Consider the following 19,476-nt stretch of genomic DNA (forward strand, 5'->3'; position numbering starts at 1 on the left):
AGTAAGCTGTGCTCGATATAAATAGTAAGTTTTATCTTTTTTTTATTTTTAAAATAAATTTGTTGATATATGATTTGTTATGATAATACTTGTTTCTATATACTGCACTCCACCAGGATTGCAGTGTCATTTAAATCATCAAACTGATCCCCTTGCATCCTTACTTCTTACCTATTCCTTCCTCTCTAGTAATCATGTTATTTTTTAGATTCCAAGAGGGCTTTGTGTTTTCTTTCCCTTTTTTTGCTTTTGAATCACATCTAGTGACACTCAGGGCTTACTCCTGGTAATGCACTCAGAAATTGTCCCAGCTTGGGGACCATATGGGACACCAGGGGATCGAACCACGGTCCAGTCTAGGTTAGCGCGTGCAAGGCAAACACCCTATCACTTGCACCACCACTCCAGCCTCCTCTTTTGTGTTTTTAATTTTTTTGTTGTCTATATACAATATATGAAAGACCATCAGTATGTTGGTGAAATCAATTTGCCAAAATTATCTTGAAGATTCATATATTAAGGATATCAAGGTCACAACATGAAGAATGAAGCGTCTTCCACAAATAGAAAATTGACTTTCCATAAATTGGTAAAACTTGATAGTCTTTTGAAATTAAAAGAAATTGGACCATATACATACAAAATGCACCCACATACACAAAACTAAAATAGACTAAAAACTTGAATATTAGAACTATCCACATAAAATTAATTTAAGAAAGCAGGCAAAATACCATATCATGTGGGCTAATATGATGTATTCAGGGCTCTAATTCCAATTCTAAAAGAAAAAAATACAACTAGGTTTATAACTAAGTAAAAAGCCTCTGAATAATTAAAAAACTATTATTCAGGGGCTGGAGTGGTGGTGCAAGTGGTAGGGTGTTTGCCTTGCACGCGGCTAACCTAGGACGGACCGTAGTTCAATCCCCTGGCATCCCATATGGTCCCCCAAGCCAGGAGCGATTTCTGAGTGCATAGTCAAGAGTAACCCCTGAGCATCACCAGGTGTGTTCCAAAAAGTAAAAAAAAAACAAAACTATTATTCAGATTAAAGTACATTCTAGATAATGTGAAAACATCATAAATACTGTTAGTATGATTGAAATTAGGCCAGGTCTATAGAAAACAGTATGGAGGTATCTTAAAATATTTAATTTCTTAAAACAGAACTTCTGTATATTCTACTCCTAGGTATTTATCATATGAACAAAGTGTAAGCAGGAAAGGTTCATGGGTTCAGGGTGGCAAACATTGTAAGACTGAAACTCAATCATAAGCAACTTTGTAATCTTGGTGTTTAAGTAAACTAGGAAAACAAAAAATGTGGAATGTTTCTATACTTGTGTGCATGGGTTCACATGTACATATACACAATGAATACTGCTTAATAATATTTAAAAATAGAATATTTCTCATTGAGATAATATGCAAAGAACTGATGAAGGTAAAAGTAACAGGAGAAAGATATACCACACTGAGAAGCAAAAACAATGCAATATTAAAAAAAGAAAAGAAGAACAAATCCTTGAACTCTTGAGAAATTGAGGTTTACAAAAGGGCCTAGGAGAGAATTGAAAGGAGAATAAGCTGAAGGGATAGTGGAGGAAATATACTGGTATTTTGATGTTGGATGTGATGTGATACAAACTTATTTGTTGAAGAGGTGATGAAAATCTATCCCTAACACCGTCATAATTGAAAACTAACTACTGTATAAAACTTGAAATATTTTTAAAAAGGAAAATGCATATTCAACAATAATAAAGAGGATTATGACATGAAATTAATAAATTAAAAATAAAAATAGAAGTTTATATCCAATAATATCTATGAAGACTTTCAGGGCTAGAGAGACAGAATAGCAGTATGACTCTTGCCTTGCACCAAGCCACAAGGATGTGATCCCCACCAACACACATCCTTTAAACACTGCCAGGAACAAGCTCTGTACAGAACCAGAGGTAAGGCCTGAACACCACCATATGTCACCAAAATTAAATAGAAACAGGGGCCAGAGTAACACTACAGTGGGTAGGAGGCTGGTCTTGCAAGTGACAGACCCAGGTTCAATTATAGCACCCTATATCATCCTCCAGAAACTGACGGGAGAGATAGCTTAGTGCAGGAGTAAACTGCACAGTGCAGTCTTTGACTCCTCTCCAAAATTAAAAGTAACATAATAGACTAAGAAACACAAAAAAAGCAGAGATCATCACATTGATACTAAGAAATGCTTTATATGTTATCTAAAAAATATATTAGTCTCAAATATGTTATATATTAAAGTTAAAAAGATATAACAAATTTTAAGAACAAAATGTTAAGTTAGCTGCTATATGTTTTTACATATATTTATACTATATTATATATTATAAATACTATATTTTATATTAGTATAAGAGTACATGAACTTAAAACACTTCACATGTTACTAAAGATAAAATAGAATAAGTTTTAGGAGTTAGATTTACAGAAACATATAAGTATGGCATTGGCATCAGCCCAAGCAACCCTGGGATCATTTGATGGTCCCCAGAACTGCAGCATCTGAGCAACACTGCATTCTCTATTCAATGTTCTAGAACTAAAATATCAGCTCGTTTGGCCATGTATTAGTAGGAATGACGCTGAAGCTCTGTAAGCTCTGTTTGAGAGGACCACACAATAAATTAACATATAAGTTAACATACAAGCACCATAGATATGGTACAGTTAATAAGGTATTTGTCTTTCTATGGCAAAGACTGGTTTGAAAATTAGGGCACACATAGTCACCACTCACAGAGACCTTGAGTACACAAAAATTGGTCCCTAATTATGATAATTATAAACCACCAAGTGATAAAAATAAAATTAGTAAATTATGCATGTTTATAGAGTTATCTTAGGTTTGAGGCAACACCCAGAGTACTGCTAGTATTCCTAATTACTCAGATGTTAGTACTCTATTAGTAATTAGTTAGCCTGTTAGTACTAAGGAGAAAAAACAGGGTGCTAAGTATCAAACTTGGGTTATCTGGATATTGTACAGAGTATATTATCTCTCCAGCACAAAATACTTAACATTTAAACATCAAATTATTGAACTTGAAGTACTACATACACACAAACTGATGATGCAAAATTCACAGACCTAAAAAGAGAAATAGTCAATGCATTAAGAGTTAGAGATACCAAATCAAATTTCAAAAACAGAAGAGCAATATACAAAGTAAATAAAGGTATTTGAAACAACACTCATAAAAAAACCAAATAGACATTCAGTGAACCCTTCAAACAGCAGGAACTTCTTCAAAGTGCATCAGATTCAAGAACATAAAATAAATGTCAGTAAATCTTAGATTGAAATGAAATTTTATAGCATTTTTCATAGAAATTGAGCTAAATTATAATAGTAAAGACATTTTGGAAATCTGCAAAATTAAAACAACACACTGTTAAAATTCAACAAATCAGAGTAATCAAAAGATAAGTTGAAATACATAAAGTTGAATGGAAAGAGATATATAAAATATGAAATCTGAAACTTAGAGGGATTATGATATAACTGACTTTAAAAAATCAGTAACTATCTTTTTACCTTTAATCAAACTAGAAATACAGTTTCCTAATACCAACAAAACAGAACTTTTTAAGGAAGAAAAATACATTAATGGAAAGCAGATGAAAAGCAGATACATCTATGAAGTAAAGGCAATTAGTTAAAAAGCTGTTTCAATAATGAACTCTAATAATCAAAAGAAAACACGTTAATAAAGTACAAATAAAGAAACAATAGAAAGGAAAAGAAATTCTCTACTCTGATATTTAAAATATAAAAATGTTATATTAACAAATCAGGTAACTATAGGAAGAAATAAAAATAACAGAAATATTTTTCACAATGAAAACTTTAGGCCCCAAAGGTCACAGGAATAAACATTTAACATGATCAATTACATTCATTTTGAACTATTGTAATAAATAGATGATAATATATTTCTCAAATCTTTTTATGGACCACTTATTTCAATACTAAATATATAACAAGAAAACTTTAACCACTATTTTTATAAATAATACATTAAAATAGAAAATATGAAGGAACCAAATCAACAAATACATAAATTACATACTAGAGCCAGTTAGGTGATTCTAGCTAGGCAAGGTAAAGTTGATTTAACAAAAGAAAGTGAATTATTATTACATAGTACATCAATAGAATAAAGCCCAATATCATACTGTTGCCTCAATAGATTTTTAAAAAGCATCCAGTGATAACTAACCATTTTTCACTTACAAAAACCTCTTAGTATGGTTGATAATAAAAGAACTACTTCAGTCATGTAAAAGGGATCACTAAATCTATTATTCGTTAATTCGTTAAGAGAATCACTAAATCTATTATTCGTTAGCAGTGTATTAAAGGTTCAAGTTAGTAGAAAAGTATGGCAAGAAAATAAAGGCCACCTAGATCTGAGAAAAGAAAGCAAAGCTATCTTTGTTCACAATTAACATATAAATTTTACATATAGCAGTTAACATAAATCTTACATATAGATATCCTAAAAATATACACTATAATTGTGGGCCGGAGAGATAGCATGGAGGTAGGGCATTTGCCTTGCATGCAGAAAGATGGTGGTTCGAATTCCGGCATCTCATATGGTCCCCCGAGCCTGCCAGGAGTGATTTCTGAGTGTAGACCAGGAGTAACCCCTGAGTGCTGCCGGGTGTGACCCAATCACAAACAAAAATTATACTATAATTGTTAAACAAATAATTGGTTCCATAAGATTCAAATTCAATATATAAAATTCAATTAAAATTATTTCCACTAGAAATCCAAAAATTCAAAAACAAATTTGGAAAAAACTTCATTTACAATGACATATAAAAGTACAAACTTTGGGGGCCGGAGAAATAGCCTGGAGGTAAGGCATCTGCCTTCCATGCAGAAGGATGGTGGTTTGAATCCCGGCATCCTATATGGTCCCCGTGTCTGCCAGGGGTGATTTCTGAGTGTGGAGCCAGGAGTAACCCCTGAGCACAGCCAGGTATGACCCAAAAACCAAAAAAAAAAAAAAATAAAAATAAAAACTTTGGTAATAAATTTATATATCAAGTTACAAAAAAACGAGTAAGACTTATACACTAAAAATGAAAAACATTATAAAAGTGTTAAATTGTCCAAATAAATTCCATTTTATGTTTATGAATCTAAAGGATTAATATCATTAAAATACTACATTCAAAATATGATTTATAGACTTAATATGATCTATTAAAATATTAATTTTAGTGTTTTATTTCTAGTAATTGACAACCTCAATTTTAATATAAATATGAGGTGCTAGAATAGCCTAAATAACTTCTGATAAGAAAGTTAGTATGATCTCTTTGGCAGCATGTACACAGAGGAGATTAGGATAACACATGCACAAGGTTAATACACAAATTTGTGAAGCCTTCCATATTTTTTAGTCAAAGAAGAAAGAACAAATACCAGATGATTTCCCTCATCTGGTATTCAGAGGAACAAAGTAAAAAGACAGTATTAAATGATAATAAATCATTGGCCTTGATCATAGAACTTAGAATACCAAATAGAGGGTGTATATATGGTGATAAAATGAGGTAACAGGGAATATAAAAAGCAATAAATGACATAAATCTACACAGTAGGAAGATAACAATATATTCAGAGGCAACACATCCTATAATCAGCTTCATCTCCCCACTAGGGAGGGATGAAAGGACAATAGGTCTAGAGGTAGTAAGTACTATGACAATGGTAGAGGGGAAGTAAACATTGGTGGGGGCTATGATGTTGGAGTGCTTTAGACATGAAATCCTATCATAACAGTATTGTAAGCCACATGCTTAAGATAAATTTTCTAAAAATGAAACTATTGTAAAGATGTGGCATAAACTATAATAATTAAATTAAAGATAAATTTTAAAAGCCATAGGGATATCTCCTATATTTTGATTCAAAACATACTTTAATCTAATAAAAACTACAATAAGACATATCATGAACTGGCATGAAAATACACACTTGAGATAAAAAAATAGAATTGTGGGACTGGAGAGATAACACAGTGGTAGGGCGTTTGCCTTGCAAGCAGCCAACCCAGGACCAATGGTGGTTCAAATCCCGGCATCCCATATGATCCTCCGTGCCTGCCAGGAGCAATTTCTGAGCACAGAGCACTCCTGAGTGCTCCAGGGTGCGGCTCAAACCCCCCCCCCAAATAGAATTGTGATTTCACAGATAAATCCTTACACTGATCTTCAATTCACCTTTAACAGAAATGTAGAGACAGTACATAGGTATGAAACACTTTTTTCATCAAATAGACAAAGTCAACCGGATTTCCACGAGCAAATTAATAAAATCAGGGTGAAGGTGAAGCTCACAGGGCTGTAAATGTGGAGTATGAGTTCAATACATTAAGTCCATATGGTTCCCCACCAACTATAATATTGGTGTATTACATCAGTTGTAATATCTAGGAGAAGCAACACCACATCACAGGACACACGCACCAATATTGTCCAATTTGCACAACTCAGCTGAGTATTAACCAGTATCCCCCAGTACCCTTGAGCATTTCTAGGAAGGTCTCTTAAAAAGAATATCAAATTTCTATGTTAAACAATATTTAAATAAAAAATACATGCATCATTGTTCTAAACATAGAAGCTAAAATGCAAAATATAAGATCACAGAGTAAGTACTTATAGCCTTGAGTAAAATACAGTCTTCTTAGTTATGATACCAAAAATTAAAACAAATAAAGAAAATTGTATAAATTGGCTATGTAACTAGCAATTCCACTTGTATTTATGTGATGAAAATAAAAATGGTAACTTAAAGATATATCTTAATGCCTATGGTCTTTGCTGCATTATAGATATCAGCAATGTCTAAAAACAACCTATAAGTTCATCTTTACATAAATTGATAAAGTGTGATATGTAAAGAAAAAAATATTAGCCAGCTATAAAAATTAGATCCTGCCATTTGTGACAGCATAACTGAACATTCAAAACATAATCCTAGGTAAAATAAGTCATATAGAGGGGCCGGAGAGATAGCACAGTGGTAAGGCGTTTGCCTTAGATGCAGATAGATGGTGGTTCAAATCCCGGCATCCCATATGATCCCCCGAGCCTGTCAGGAGCGATTTCTGAGCATAGATCCAGGAATAACCCCTGAGCACTGCCAGGTGTGACCCAAAAACCAAAAAAAAAAAAAAAAAGACAGGGATATAAATGCAAAGGGCTAAGGTTCATGTTTTATATGCAGAGGCCCAACAAAAATCTCTGATAAACTCCAATATGACCCAAAAACAAACAAACAGAAAAGCACATTACATAGAAAAAAATCATTAAAACCTGAACTATGTATATCATATACATACACAAAATCCTGAGTCATACAAAACACATTGCTTCCCCCATTTTCTTTTGGGATATTCTTTTGGTGGGTGGAATCAGGTCACATTTTCATCACATACCCTGGTTCTATTGAATTTGAGAAATGATTTGTGGCAGAAAGGGCTCGGGTAGAGTTCCACTGGGGGTCCTTATGGAGCTGAATCAGATATCAAGCAACAGTCCACATTTTGGGGGGGGAGTGAGAAGGTGGGCCTCAGAGCATGAGTCAGCAGGAATATTAGTTGTAGTTTCTTGCCACGGGACGAGATGTGGGGCTGAGTGGGTGTCCCTTCTCTTGGAAGCTGGGTGATGGCTTGTTGGGGCAGGAGATCAGTCTTGATATCTAATGAGTTAAGAACTGAGGGTAAAGAGCATTGATAAGGTGGGATATCAGATAGGGATTGCGGGGGGTGAAGATATAATAGGATTTCTGAAGGGGGGAGGAGGGATAATATATTGGAGGGACTCTGGGCATGTTAGTTATCAAAGAGCATGGTCTTTTATTTTTCTGTTGGTGTTTCAAATTAATTTTTAATAATATCTTTATTTAAGCACCATGATTACAAACATGTTTGTAGTTGGGTTTCAGTTATTAAAAAAAAACACAAAACAGTCCCATTCACCAGTGCAATCTCCCTACCACCAATACTCCCAGGAAAAGTTCTGCTCAGTTGTGGGTATCATATCCTTCTGTAATTAGAGATCTTGGTTTTTGCACAGATCCTAGAGATAAGGGTCTTCTGATTTCATCTCACCGTTAAGTGGTGCAGTAGAGCAATATGCCCTTAGATCAAGTTGTTGTTGTTTTGTTGTCTTCAGGGTGTCCTATGAATCTACCCTGGCACAAGTTGGTGCCAGAGCAGTATTAGGACCTCCCCTGGGGCAAATTTGATTCCTGGTGCTGGTGAAGAGAACTTGTTATTTTACCCCAAAATGCACCAATGATATAATATGGCATAGCTTTTTTTTGCATATGTACACTAAAATGAGGGTAATCTTCTGTATAGAATGTTCTTATATAATAGGGAAAAGAATCCATACATTTTATAATGCAGGGCACCTTCCACCCTAAACATTTGCCATGGGGACTTGGCTTAGACCTCATGTGATCAGACATCAACCATTCAACTCCGAACCCCAGATCCCAATCTCAGAACTGGCACAGTTCTCTGCACCCTGAACACTTAACATACTATCCCACTAGTTCCTTCAAACTGATGTAATTATATTTTTAAAAATTAATTAATTAAACCAGGGTTATTGTAAACAATAGTTTTGCACTGTATATGTGAAGATAATAATATGACATTATTAAACTTTCACCACAATAAACTATGAGTATGTAACCGATAAAATTTTTAATTGATTCCAGAGAATGAACTCAGGGTATGAGACAAGTGTTTTAATACTGCACTAGACTTACTTTGGTAATTACCTTTCAATGTATATATATATATATATACATATATATATATATAAATCTTGTATCAATTCTGAGAAAAAAGAAATTTGATTAAGCCTTTAAATATACATTTTTCTGTAACAAAATATGTACAAGAAAAGAGTATCAACATTACTTGTAATCAGGAAAATGTACAAAACTTGATGAGATATTACTCTGTGCTCATTGAAGATTATCACAAAAAATAATAACTATTGAGGATATAGAAAACTCAGAACCTTCACACATTGCTGGTGGGAATATAAAATATTACAGTTGCTTTGGAAACAGTTTGGCAGTAACTTGCAAAATTAAACATAGACTTACCAGATGATTTAGTAAACCCACTCTTACAGAAAAATATGTAAGAAAAATTAAAAATATACATCAATACAAATGTATTGTAAAAGTATGTACTGAGTGATTTATTTAATGTACACTCTACATAAAAGAAAAAACTTAAGATAACATTGGTTGTTTAGATTTGGGAATCAGAGAACAATGAGAGAACTATTATTGGTTGCAAAGTGTCCTTAAAAGGGGCAAAAGTATTCTAAAATCAGAAAATAGTGATATGTTTTCATAGTATGTACATAATATATACACTAAGTGAGTAAATTGTATGATTTGTGAATTTTATATATACAATAATTAAAATATAGTTTAACTATATATATGATTTAACTATTTAAAAACAGTTGAAACATCTATGATGTTTTGGATGTGAAGTTTAAAGATAAAACAAAATCTCAGATAATAAATATAAAAAAACTATTTAGAAACCCATGAATGGAGAGTAGAAATGGAAGTGGCATAGTCACCAAGGCTTATGGTGATGTATTGGTTAATGTTTATAACTGTCTCTAAAAATATATAAATGTAAATGTTATAAAATTTAATTCCATAAAGTATTGAAGCATGCAACTTATAAACAGTAAAACTGACAATAATTTTATTGCCATTTCATAGAGAGCATTGGTTTCCACAAAATGCTATTCTTGAATTTAGCTGCACTCTGATTTATTTAGTCGACCCCTAAGGTTTATGTTAAAATAAAATATATCCAATAATGTTTAACTGCAAATTATTTCCCAAAATAATTCTGGGAAATTTAATTCAGAATGTGACCTACTGTTTAACTATTTCTATTTATGAACATTTTATTAAATATATAACTTCTTTCAGCTTTAGCAATAAGACTAAAATAATAAAATCTAGCCCTGGTGCATATGCTGCTTTCTGTGTTATAATCGTCTCTGCCTTAGCAAATTTCAAACCACTTTTGTGAAATGACTAAACCTAGAATTGGATAGAGAAGTGCAATAGTTCACCATTCTATGGTAGTTCCAACATACTAATATTAGAGACCTTAATAAGGTCTGTAATATATGAGTACAAATAATATATTTCTACAGTACACTGTACTGAGTACATGTTATACTCAAATAATTAAGCAGTGACAAATTTTGAATATGTAATAAGGCTACATATTTAACCCTTAATAGACTTGTGTTTTTAAATATGACTAGAAAGCTCCTAAACATCTATTCAAAATTTTTCTACTTTTAATAGCTAGTTCTAGGTATCACTATTCTATGTCATTTAAGATGAGTGAATAATGTATTTGAGGAAAAGTGAATACTTATGTCGTAATTCCTTGATAAACTACTGACATAAAAAGCCTCAGAAAGTAAGAATTGATTAAATGGTCAATATAACAAATTAGGGGCTGGAGCAGTGGCATGGAGTGGTCAGGCATCTGCCTTGCAGGTGCTAGCCTAGGACGGACCACGGTTTGATCCCCCAGTGTCCCACATGGTTCCCCAAGCCAGGAGCGATTTCTGAGTGCATAGCCAGGAATAACCTCTGAGCATCACAGGGTGTGGCCAAAACAAAACAAAACAACATATATATATATATATACACACAATATATATACAACAAAAATAATGATGCTATTAAAATAGTTACTGAAAAACCTCATATTAAATATCACAAAGTAATCAAACTTATAAATTGAGGTCATGATGACAAGCTTATGTTAAAAATGATTAGCCCTTGAGAACCTCTAGAAGGACTCCGCCCATTTTCGGTTTATTGGATTTTTACCGCATTTTATTGCTTTTCTTTTCAACCAAAATCACTTAACTGGAACTATCTAGTTCTGCCTCACAAATAGAGAGGGGGAAATAATGGAGGGTAACAAGACCAAACAGTTGTATGGTCACTACGTAGTAAGCTAGAAACAGAGGGGACTACTTATTCTAGCAGCCCGGGGAGAGTGTGGGGACATGGGATGCAAGATAGCAACGAGGGTGGAGGGAAGACAAATTTGGTGATGGGAATTCCCCTGATTCAATGTTAATATGTACCTAAAATATTACTATGAAAGATATGTAAGCCACTATGATAAAAATAAAAATTATATATTTAAAAAAGAGAAATGTGATATGCAAAAATGTAAAAAAATGATTACCCTTATAAATATTATTGAGCATATTAATACACTAAAATTATATTAAAGAAAAACAATAGTTAAGCTCAAATATTAGACATCATTACTTAACTTTTTGCTTGCTGACCAATTTCCAGTTGAATAGAGATAAAATAATTTAAATTAATCATATAAAATGTATAAAAGAAATAGTAAACTGACATAATAATATCATTACAATAAAATAAAATGTAAATTATGTAAAATGCTGACATAAAATTCTAAATATTCATTTTTGCTTTTTTGGGGGGCACTCCCAGTGATGCTAATGGGTACTGGCTATGCGCTCAGAAATTGCTCCTGGTTTGGGGAACCATATGGGACACCAGGGAACCAAATCATGGTCTGTCCTAGGTTAGCCCGTGCAAGGCAAACACCCTACTGCTTTCACCACCATTCCATACATATTTATTTTTTGGCCCTACAAGATCCTATTGATTTGTACATAGTTGAATTTCAAATTCAGTTGTTTTTAAATTACTCATTTTCAATTATGAATTAAAACTATATAAACAAGAACAAAAAAGAAGGAAGTAACTATTATGGGATATCTTTCAAAAATCTTTCCTGGTTATTATTCTTCACAGAATTCTGTATCTTTTTGGGACATAATAAGGCAAGATATGGATAGACATCGACACTAGTATGTCATTCAAGCATACAACTGAGAATAAAACAAAATAGTTTACAAAATTTAGCACACTTGAAGGGCTAATTTTTGAGAAATCAGTGATGATAATTATCACATATATTTCTTCAGCTGTTATCAAAAATATATCCTAACTATCAAAACATCAACTAGTTGATAAAAATTTTAGTAAAATATTTATAAGTAAAAATTTAAAGGACTGTCAATTCATCAGATATATACAAAATAGCATCAAAACACTAAGACTAACATTTAAACATTAATTTTCAACAATCTTAAACTTAAGAATTTACAAAGACCGGGGGCCGGGCGGTGGCGCTCGAGGTAAGGTGCCTGCCTTACCTGCGCTAGCCTAGGAGACGGACCGCGGTTCGATCCCCCGGCGTCCCATATGGTCCCCCAAGCCAGGAGCGACTTCTGAGCGCATAGCCAGGAGTAACCCCTGAGCGTCACTGGGTGTGGCCCAAAAACCAAAAAAAAAAAAAAAAAAAAAAAAAAAAAAGAATTTACAAAGACCACTATACATGACTGAATATAATTTTTGCAACTATTTAGGTGCTATCTAGATTGAAAGTATTGACAGGTACACCTTCAAACACAATAAAGGGAATAAAAGGAGTCTGTTTGTAAATGTATAAGATATTAGGAACATGGTTTACCACAGCTACATGAATACATCAGAAAGCATTGAAATAAATATAGTTCTCTATGGGAGATATATTCATGAAGCCCAGAATGGAGAGAGGTACAAGAAGTTAAGTTTTGGTATTGGCAAGTGATGGGAAATAATTTCTAGATTATTCAGAATTTCTAGATTATTAAAAATGATAACTCCAGTGTGATAGGTTAGATTTATTTTAATAAGTTATATGTTTCCCTTCCTGAAAGCAATTGCAGTTTACAACTAAAAGATTTTGTTGGGTTTTTTTTTTTGCTTGTTTTTTTTGGGGGGGGGGCATACACCAACAGGCACTCAGAACGTATTCCTGGATTTCCACTCAAGGAATCACTCTTAGTGGGCTTAAGGGACCATATGGGTGCCAGGGATCAAACAGGGTCAACCTCATGCAAGGCAAGCCTTCTGCATGCCTTATAAAGTATAAATTAAGATTCTCTATTCATTTTTAACCTTAACTATGTATTGGGATTGAAATAAATTTAAAACATGGTCTGTTGGGACCTGAGTGATTTAGCAAAGAGAGGAAGGCATTTGACTTGCATTCATCTGACCTGAGTTTGATCCCCAGCATCCCATATGGTCCCAGACCCACCAGGAGTGATTTCTGAACACAGAGTCAGGGAGTAATCAGAGAATAATCCCTGAGCACTGTCAGATGTGACCCACAACAAAACAAACAATAAAACCTTACAGTCTGATGAAGGTTAAATTTTTTTAAATGCTCTAGAATCTTTTCCCCATGGCCAAGAATATGACTTATTAGATCGTGGTTGTCCATAGACATGGCTTTATTTATAGATTCCTCTTGAGGATCATATAAATAAAGCTTAGATTGAAAAATCAGAGGAGTTTATAGATGAAACATGAAACAGAATGCTGGGGTACTTAGATTGTGGGTATGTATGTGAGGAACTATTCAAGAATTTTTAAAGAGAAAAAAATTAAATAAAGTCTGTATTTTAAAACAGTACTTTAAGGGCCAGAGAGATATTACAATGGAAAAGTTGCTTGCCTTGTGTTCAGTCTTTGGCATTCTAAATGGTCCACCAAGTAGTGCCAGCGGTGATTCCTAGTGAACTAGGCATGTGGCCTGAGTGATCCCTGAGCATTGCTGGGTCTACGTAGCCCCAAAATGAAAACAAAAGAAACAGTACTTCAAAGCAAAGTAAAATTACAGATTAAACAAAGGAGGCAGTAGTAAGAAGGAAAAGGACATTTGAGAGAAAATCTGGGAAGGAAATTTCATTCATTGTTAATGAGCAAATGTAAGTATAAGTTGAAGAAATAAATGGATAAGCTTAAAGGAGGTTGAGATATGAAACAAATGAAATAAAAGAAGGTAAATAAAGGGAAAAAGACAGAGAGAAGCTATCAAATGGAGTTAAAGTAAAAGGATGGGCAAGGAAAGTCGCACTAATCTTGTAAAATGCTCAGCTACTACCTGCTACTGTGGTAAACAGAGATCCTTCATTCTTGTGTGCAGACAGTGAGATTATTGCCAGTGTACACACAGGGAGCTAGACAGAAAATAAGTCACTTTTCTAGACATTGAATTTTACTATAATACAAACCCAGACTCCAAGGCTCAAAGCAGTTATCCCATGTGGAGAGAAAAAAGATGTGAAAATAGAAATTGTCACTCTTACTCAAGAAAAATTGCATTAATTTTCACAGTGATCTGCTGTAACCCTAAACTATCCTCTTAATCTTAGGAAAAGATTCTGTCCTTAGACTAGCCATGAGAGCTTTGGTTTGCTCAGTTATCTACAAACAACAAGCCATTTGTGTAAAATATATGTAGATAATTCTTTAAAAAAAACTTAGTCTAAGAAAAACACTTCTATATAGACTTATTTTTGGAGAAGTTCACTCGAGCTAAATTTCAAAACTTTTCTTTATAAACCAAATTAGAAATTTTTTTTATCTGCACCAGTCTTACTAATATCTACTTTCAGAAATTTAAACAGACAATATTTCAAGAAATAAAAGGAAGGGGAAATAGTATAAAGAAGCATAAGGAGAAAACTAGGAATTTTAACCTAAATATTGCAACCTAAAAGTACTATTTTTATGAAAAAGAAACCTATAGAAAATTTACCAACTAGGTACCATCAGTTCATTTGGAAAAAGGAAAAAAAATTCAGTTCTATTTCCTTCCAAAATTTATGATTTTCTCAAAAAAGTGGCACTGAATTCCAAGTTTATGTTTCTTCAATGAGAAGATAATTATAATTTTTATGTAGAATATTCATCCTTTTTGCAGCATAAACAAAAGTCCAAGTTGCTAGGAGGCCAATCCCTGCCAGCACAAAGAAGTCTGGAGAAACACTGTTTTGCCATATGTTCATACTGGCAAGTACACTTTACTTGTCAGATATTTCCCTCTACAGGGGAAATTTTCTACTCCACCTCTAGGACAAATTATATTTAATTTTATGACTGGTCAGTTATAATCTAGGTTGCATCATTCCCTTATTTTTATGATTTTATTCAGCTAAAACCTATTAACCTTTTTACATAGCAGCCATAAAAATGATAAAAAATAAATTACTCAGAGCCAAAGTGATAGCATAGTGGTAGGACACTTGCCTAGCAAGCTGCTGATCTGGGACAGACTTGGGTTCAATCCCCGGCAACCCATATGGTCCCCCAACACTGCCAGGAGCGATTTCTGAGCGCAAAGCCGGGAATAACCCCTGAGTGTTGTTGGCTGTGGCCCAAAAACTAAAAATGTAATTCTCTGCATGAAAATTTAATTAATAAAAATTTACTAATTACTCAAAGAATTTAATAATTTGTTGCTTCATATATTATTATGAATTATTCAGTATTGAATTATTAGTTGTGGTTAATAATTATCTCATAGTAGAAATAACTATTACCAAAATGCCAATAAAGTCCTTTTTACACCTTAGTTACTAATAGAGCAAGACACTTAAATTTTAGCAATAATAATCGGAGCAAAAATAATTATAACTAATTATTATGATGTACATGAATTAAACCCACATTTCATAAGTTTATTTGAAAATAAATAATAGATGATAATCTTTGAAAAACTTTAAAGATGTCAATCTTCTAAATCATATATCCCCAATAAGAATCTTCATTATAGGACAATTCTGAAAATAGTTCATTGAGTTAGGTAAATAAGGCCACAGTAAAATAATAATGATGATAAATGCATTATTATTATTATTATTATCATTATCTGACCCAAGACAAAAGTCTACAGAGAAAGATCATTCACCAGAATTTTTTCAAAAGAGCTTCATTGGAAATTAAGTAATAAGTAGTAAGATTTTTCAAAATGTTGTCATTACAATTTCTCATTTCCAAATTCATCCCATGTTTAGTGTTGATGTTCTTGCTTTGGTTAATGGTATCATATCTAGATTCACATGTTAAATTTCTGGATCATTCTCAAACAATGACTAAAAATTCATTTTTTTAGAAAAAGTTTTAATTATTAAATAAATGCAAATAATAACAGTAGTGAGACATTTATTTACCTACTCTTATTTCTTTCTTTTTATTTTTATGGAACACTTCACAAATTTGCGTGTCATCCTTGTGCAGGGGCCATACTAATCTTCTCTGTATCGTTCCAGTTTTAGTATATGTGCTGCCGAAGCAAGCACCCTACTATTATTTCTAAAATTAAAAAGTCAGGTAAGCTTCAGGCATGATGTAGAAAAGTTGGAGTCCCATTAATTTCAGTTGGGGATATAAATTGTAGCAATCATTTTGTTAAACAGTTTGGAAGTTATCAAAATCTGAAACTATTATGATATGAGAGCAATTATATTCCAAAATATCTAAGATAAATGAAGCCATTTATAAGGAAAAACTTTATACATATGTACATAACAGCCAAATTTATAACTAGAAACAGACTAGAAACAACCCAAGCATTAATAAACAAGTGAATGAATTAATAAACTTAAGTATATCATACAGTGAAATATTTATTGTACATAAAATTAAGTATGAACAGAAGCTACAATATGGGTAAGTCTTTGCAACCTTATGTGAAATGAAAAATAATAGCCACAAAATAATAAATTTCTATTATTTTAAAGGTATGAAATTCCTAAAATAGAAACAAGGCAAATTCTTTAAAGTCAGGAGCAATAGTGAGATAAGGTAGAAAATGGATGATATGAGCATCTTAGGATAAAGAATGATGATACTATAAAATAATTATGTAAGGTATTTGGTCAAACAACATATGTCTCTTGCTTACAGAATTGTATTGAAAGAAATTAGTACATTCAGAGGGATGTCAATGTTCCACATAGATTTTCATTTGTAAATGAAGACAGTTTGCCATAATATTGGTCAGGTTTCTTACATAGCATAGCAGCTCCAATTGCTTTGATCTTTAGAAAGGCAGCCCAACACAAGAGTTTGCAAAGAATTTAAGATTAAAGAGGATTAGGGCCAGAGAAATAGCACAGTTGCAGGACATTTGCCTTGGGCCGACCAGGGACAGAGGGTGTTCAATCGATTTCCGGCATTCATGGTCCCCTGAGCCTGCCAGGAGAAATTTCTGAGTGCAGAGCCAGGAGTAACCCCTGAGCACCACTGGGTGTGACCCAAAAACAAAACAAAACATATATTAAAAATGGATTATAAATAAGAAAAATGAAAAAAATATGACTAAAAATTCTATCTCTCAACTGACCATCTGATCTATGCTTTCCAAATATTTGACCAGCCTCCTGCTTTATTTAATAGCCCAGGAAATGGTTTTTGGATCTAAGACTAGGAATTAAAAATCAGTTTCATCATATATGCCAAGTTTATTTTCTATTGTGGCTATCTGGTATTTTTGGATCTAAGACTAGGAATTAAAAATCCATTTCATCATATATGCCAAGTTTATTTTCTATTGTGGCTATCTGGTATAGATGTACAGCCTTGTTTTGGCTTGGTAATGAAGATTACTTTTATGAGTAAGCATTATCTACAGGGTTTCAAAAAACAATATTTATAACTCTGGCTTAGACTATGCTGACAGCATTCGCTATATCATTTTTTCTATTAATTTTGAAAATTGCCTTATTCATAGATATATCATAACTTACTAAACTTGTACCAACCAGATGAAAAATAAAACAACTATTAAACAAAAACCTGAGTGGTAGTACAAGGCATTTGCCATGTACATTACTGACATAAAGTATAATCCCCGGCACCACACAAATCCCTGCTAGCAGTGATCCCTTATTACATAGCAAGAAGTAAAGCCCTAAGCAGAGACTCAAGCTCAAAAATAAAACTAAAAAAAAATTAGGACTTAGTATTCTCTGATTTGTCCCTTGAATGTCTTCAAATGGAAAATTTGGATTCATCATTTAAACCTGATTTTAAAGGCTGAGACTTATCTGAATCTTTCCCTGATTTCTCAGCTGGTATTTATTCCTTTCTGCTTCTCTGTTGATTTCATTGTTCACCTTAGCATAAGTATGAAGTTATTTTTATTTTTTGTTGAGTTATAAAATATGTAAAAAAATTTAGTGATTTAGTGGTTCAAAGTATACTTTCAGCTAATGTAGACAAATGTATCAAGAAAATCTATATACATTTCCATCATTTAAGGCAGTACCTTAGGTATACATTTCTCAGCCAACCTGCCAACATACTTGATCATTTCAATCATAAGAAATGAGTATTTGCCTATTCCAAAAATTTATATGTGAAAATATATAAATACTTGTTTATTTGTGTCTCATTTTATTTAGTATAATAATCTACAAATTCACATTAGCTTTCTTGTGAACCAACAGTTTCCTTTTATTTCCATGTACTGTTCAATTCTCTTGCCTTGCCACAAATGTTTCCCAATTTTCAAATTAACAGGTACATAAGACAAGTTCATTTTAGCAGCATCAAAGTTTTTTCTCTTTAGCATAATATGATTTCTATAGGAGAAGCTAATATGTGCTATTTACCTTAAAAATTTAATACCTACAATCAGCACTTGTAGGCATTATTTGAATAATAAAAATCCAATAAGAGTATAATGCATGCCTCCACAACCTGAACAATTTATATAATTTTTTCTCAAGAAATTGGATCTCATTTTTTGACAAATGACAAAATTAGTATATGATCTAATTATGTCTCTTAAAGGCAAAAGACTATATTTCACAACTTGCTCCCAAATATGTCCAAATATGTTGTGGTTTCCTTACACTTTTCTTGTCCCATTTATTTCCTTTGGCCAAGATATTATCATATAAAGCATGCATTTTAAATAAATGTCTAATAATTTTAAATAAAATTTTTATCGAGTCTCTGTGAGATAAATTACAAAATTGTTTGTGACTGAGTTTCAGTCATACAATGTTCAGCATCCATCCTGAAGCATAAATTTGATTAAAACATTTATAAGTTCGATTTGATTAAATGATGAATTGAATACTGCATGGAATTTTAATAAACAGCAAATAAATTATATATTAAATGTAATTCATGAGCTTCAAAAATATACTAAGTTTTTTACATAGAGAAACTTTTAAATAAGGAATTTGATAAACAGTTCCCAAGAACCATAATGGCAATGTAAAAACGTTACTCCAGGGACCAGAGCAATAGCAATGTGGGTTAGGCATTTGCCTTGCATACGGTCCACCGGTTTCAATCCCTGTTCTACATGGTCCCCCGAGCCTGCAGGAGTGATTTCTGAGTACAGATCCGAAAGTAACCCCAGAGCACCTCCAGGTGTGTCCCAAAAACAAACAAAAGAAAGTTAGACCTAAAAGGTCAATGTAATAACT

At 32.8% G+C, this 19,476-nt stretch overlaps 1 protein-coding gene and 1 non-coding gene across 6 annotated transcripts in view; both read right to left on the bottom strand.

Annotated features, from left to right (window-relative positions):
* NOL4 (nucleolar protein 4) overlaps positions 1 to 19,476 on the bottom strand; it is a 332,223-nt gene that overhangs the window by 246,126 nt on the left and 66,621 nt on the right. The gene's annotated exons all lie outside the window — the stretch shown is intronic.
* LOC126005780 (U6 spliceosomal RNA) lies at positions 16,226 to 16,332 on the bottom strand. The gene has a single exon (XR_007494815.1). It is a non-coding gene; the product is annotated as a U6 spliceosomal RNA (small nuclear RNA).

The sequence above is a fragment of the Suncus etruscus genome, chromosome 3 (genome assembly GCF_024139225.1).
Source record: "Suncus etruscus isolate mSunEtr1 chromosome 3, mSunEtr1.pri.cur, whole genome shotgun sequence".
Classification (NCBI taxonomy): domain Eukaryota; kingdom Metazoa; phylum Chordata; class Mammalia; order Eulipotyphla; family Soricidae; genus Suncus; species Suncus etruscus.